Genomic DNA, 4,942 nt, shown 5'->3' on the forward strand with positions numbered 1-4,942 from the left:
ACTGAAAGATTTAGGTGTTCTTCTTTCCGACGCGCCATTCGAGAGTGGAATGGTAGAGAAGTAGTATGAAAATGGTTCGATGAACCCTCTGCCAGGCACTTAAATTTGAATTTCAGAGTAACCATGCAGATGCAGATGTAGATGAAGGCCGTCGGCCACTGCGTTGTTCGTGGTGAGAGGTTGTGCTGTGTCAGAAGCACGGATTTCGTTCGCCATTACAATTGCTGGGCATCCAGTCCGCTAAATGGTGTTATTTCACCAGGTGAATACAATAATTACATGTGTATGGTGTATTAAAAGGCGATGAAACATGTTCTATATGACCCGACCGCGCCGCAGAAAAAACAGATGGTGAACGCGCGCGGCTTCAGCGATGTAACAACTGGCCATCGCTGATTCCAGAGATGCTGCGTCACCGGTGCGTCGCAGCCGGCCGCTATCGCCGTTACCCGACGGCCAAAAGGAATAATAATTTAACTGTCAAAAGTTGGCGTGGCGTTGCGTGTTTGAGTATGTAAATGGTTCCCATTGTATGACATCAGGAAACAGCTAGTTCCCCAGTAGACCACTTACCGATAAAGTTAATCTCGGGGTAGGTCTACGTCGGATACGGTACCGACCCACTACGTGTTGTATAGAGGCATCGCAATTGGTGTTTAATGCTTGGGAGAGGTGAAGGAGTTTGGCTGGTGAAGCCAGTGTAGTATTTTGTGCAGTTTACGGAGACAGTGTGGCAACTTTGTCGCTTAGGCCTCTCTTGACGTACGTAACTGCGACTGTAGTTTTTCTCCCTAGACCGAGTTATGGTATATATTTATACATGGTTCAAATGACTCTCAGCACTATGGGACTTAACATCTGAAGTCATCAGTCCCCCAGAACGTAGAACTACTTAAACCTAACTAACCTAAGGACATCACACACATCCATGCCCGAGGCAGGATTCGAACCTGCGACCGTAGTGGTCGCGCTGTTCCAGACTGAAGCGCCTAGAGCCGCTCGGCCACCCGGCCGGTGGAATATACACTACTGGCCATTAAAATTGCTACACCACGAAGACGACGTGCTACAGACGCCACATTTAACCGACAGAAAGAAGATGCTGTGATATGCAAATGATTAGCTTTTCAGAGCACTCACACAAGGTTGGCGCCGGAGGCGACACCTACAACGTGCTGACATGAGGAAAGTTTCCAACCGATTTCTCATACACAAACAACAGTTGACCGGCGTTGCCTGGTGAAACCTTGTTGTGATGGCTCGTGTAAGGAGGAGAAATGCGTAGCATCACGTTTCCGACTTTGATAAAGGTCGGATTGTAGCCTAACGCGATTGCGGTTTATCGTATCGCGACACTGCTGCTCGTGTTGGTCGAGATCCAATGACTGTTAGCAGAATATGGAATCGGTGGGTTAAGGAGGATAATACGGAATGCCGTGCTGGATTCCAACGGCTTTGTATCACTAGCAGTCGAGATGACAGGCATCTTATCCGCATGGCTGTAACGGATCGTGCAGCCACGTCTCGATCCCTGAGTCGACAGATGGGGACGTTCGCAAGACAACAACCATCTGCACGAACAGTTCGACGGCGTTTTCAGCAGCACAGAGTAGCAGCTCGGATATCATGGTTGCGGTTACCCTTGACGCTGCGTCACAGACATGAGCGCCTGCGATGGTGTATTCAACGACGAACTTGAGTGCACGAATGGCAAGACGTTATTTTTTCGGATGAATCCAGGTTCTGTTTACAGCATCATGATGGTCACATCCGTGTTTGACGACATCGCGGTGAACGCACGTATAATGCGTGTATTCGTCATCGCCATACTGGCATATCACCCGGCGTGATGGTATGGGCACCATTGGTTACACGTCTCGGTCACATCTTGTTCGCATTGACGGCACTTTGAACAGTGGGCGTTACATTTCAGATGTGTCCCGACCCGTGGCCCTACCTGTCATTGGATCCCTGCGAAACCCTACATTTCAGCAGGATAATGCAGGACCGCATGTTGCTGGTCTTGTACGGGCCTTTCTGGATACAGAAAATGTTCGACTGCTGCCCTGGCCAGCACATTCTCCAGATCTCTCACCAATTGAAAACGTCTGGTTAATGGTGGCCGAGCAACTGGCTCGTCACAATACGCCAGTCACTACTCTTGACGAACTGTGGTTTCATGTTGAAACATGGGCAGCTTTACCTGTACACGCCATCCAAGCTCTGTTTGACTCAATGCCCAGCCGTATCAAGGCCGTTATTACGGCCAGAGGCGGTTGTTCTTGGTACTCAATTCTCAGAATCTATGCACCCAAATTTTGGAAAATGTAATCACATGTCAATTCTAGTATAATATATTTGTCCAACGAATACCCGTTTATCATTTGCATTTCTTCTTGGTGTAGCAATTTTAATGGCCAGTAGTGTATGTAGGTTCCGGGATATTGAAGTAGCCACGGATTAGACACTAGTTTCGCGAAAGTGTGTTTTTGGGCAGTCGATTGGTTGTCGTCCTGTGCACAGTTCGGGAGGTAGAAGTGGTTAATTTGCTGTGATACAAACAGCGTGAGCCGAGTTAGAGAGAGGGATCTGCATGTGATGATTTTTATCGAATCGGTATAACCCGATATCCAGCCAGCGTCAGTAGTATCGTTGGTGAGTGTCGTTACGTGTTGGCGTGAACGTTTCAGTTCCATTGTTTCGTTTTTGTCACTGTTAAAGTGCTAACTATTGAAGAACGCGTGGTTTTAGTCGAACAAGTGTTCAAAGCTGTCGGTAAATACACAGTTTCAGTTCGTCATACATTTAATTCAGTTTTCCCGGAGAAAACACTCCCACATCGCGATACTGTGCGAGATTTGACTAACAAATTTCTAAGTACGGGTTCAGTGAGAGATGCACCGAGAAGTGGTCGTCATAGCGTTTTGTCTGAGGATAAACTACTCGATATTTCCGATAAAACGTCCACGAGTCCGAACAAGCCAGTAAGAAAACTCGCCCAGGAAATCGATGTTAGTGTCGGAACGGCCCACACAGCTGTAACGAAAAAATTAGAACTTTTCCCATACAAAGTGACAGTCGTGCAAAAACTGAAAAATACTGATCATGGCAAGATACTGCATTACTGTGAATGGTTCAAAAATTTCGTTCAACAAAATGGAAGGGGTATTCTTAATGATACATTTTCACTGCTGAGGCGTGGTTTCATTTATCCGGGTACACGAAGTCGCCAAATTCTCTTATGTGGAGTACTGCAAATCCACTGTGTATTGATGAGGAACCACTTCATTCTGTGAAAATAGGAGTTTGGATTCCAATTTCTAGACGTCGGATTGTGAGTCCCATATTTTTCAACGAAACAATAAACGCACAACGATACTGTAGTGAAATTCTGTACCCATTCATTGGAGAACTTCTGTTAAGTGAAATACTGGATGATTATTTTCAACAAGATGGTGCAACCGCGCATACATCTCGCGTTTCAATGTCGCTGCTTGCTGATGGTTTCGATGATCGCAAAATTTCACAGGGACTTTGGCCTCCACGATCGCCTGACCTAACACCACCTGACCTTCTCTTCTGGGGTGCAGCGAAAGCAACTGTCTATAAAACCGTCCAAAATCCATCGATGAACTGAAAACTGCAATATCCACTTTCACTGCTTCTGTTACAGAAGACATGTTAGAGGTTGTGTTTGGAAACATGATTAGTACGAATTGAATTGTGTATTGAACAGCAGGGGGGACACTCTCAATGTGAAAATTTGAAAGTAAAAATCAGTATTCAATAAATTAATAACTTGTATTTCAATTAGTTTCATATCGATATATTCACTGCGGGATACGACACGCGCGGCTAGCAATCATACGGCACTGCGGAGAAACTTTTTGAACACCCCGTATATTTCTGTTATTTTTTGGGCGAGGAGAGTAGATCTTGTTAGTGAAATATCGAAATTTCTAGAGAGCATATCACGTAGAACTGAGAATAGATAAATGAATATACGTTCGGCAAACGACCCTGCCGCAGTGCGGGTAACAATCATTCGGCACTGCGGAGAGACTTTTTGAACACCTCGGATTTTATAACAAATACTGTAACAAGTTTCGGGAATAGGTTAACCACCGTCGAGGTAAACATTGTCGAATCCATGGAGATCGAGAAAACATGCCAGACGATTGAGCGTATTATGTAGGAGCTTAACGATACCGCGTCACGTTCCAGCAAGGCGTGCAGGACGGGATGTCGGTCATGATGTTTCGGCTGGTCAGAGTGTGTGTGTGTGTGTGTGTGTGTGTGTGTGGGTGGGTGGGTGGGTGGATGCGTGGTGTGTGTGTGTGTGTGTGTGTGTGTGTGTGTGTGTGTGTGTGTGTGGGTGGGTGGGTGGGTGGGTGGGTGGTGTGGGTGGGTGGGTGGGTGGGTGGGTGGGTGGGTGGGGCTGTGAGTGCAGCTGTGTAAGAGGGTGGGTGGGTGGGTGTGTGTGTGGGTGGGTGGGAGGAAGGTGTGTGTGTGTGTGTGTGTGTGGGTGGGTGGGTGGGTGCTTGTGGGTGGGTGGGAGGGTGTGTGGGCCTGGGTGGTATGTGTGGGTGTGTGTGTGTGTGGGTGGGTGGTATGTTTGTGTGTGGGTGGGTGTGTGTGTGTGGGGGGGTCTGTGTGGGTGTGGGTGGGTGGGGCTGGGTGGGAGGGTGGGTGGTATGTGTGGGGGTGTGTGTGTGGTGTGTGTGTGTGTGTGTGTGTGTGTGTGTGTGTGTGTGTGTGTGTGTGTGTCATCGACCACGGAACGGTTGAGGCTCCCACACTGCCCGCCCAGACGACCGCGCGCTTTCGCCTCGTTAGCGCCCGGACCGAACAGCAGGTGGCGACTCGGGCGGACCCTGGCAGTCGCCACCTCACGCCGGCAGGCCTACACTCTCGGCTGGAGCCGCCGCGACCGCCGCGACCG

This window comes from Schistocerca cancellata, unplaced genomic scaffold (assembly GCF_023864275.1).
Source record: "Schistocerca cancellata isolate TAMUIC-IGC-003103 unplaced genomic scaffold, iqSchCanc2.1 HiC_scaffold_785, whole genome shotgun sequence".
Classification (NCBI taxonomy): domain Eukaryota; kingdom Metazoa; phylum Arthropoda; class Insecta; order Orthoptera; family Acrididae; genus Schistocerca; species Schistocerca cancellata.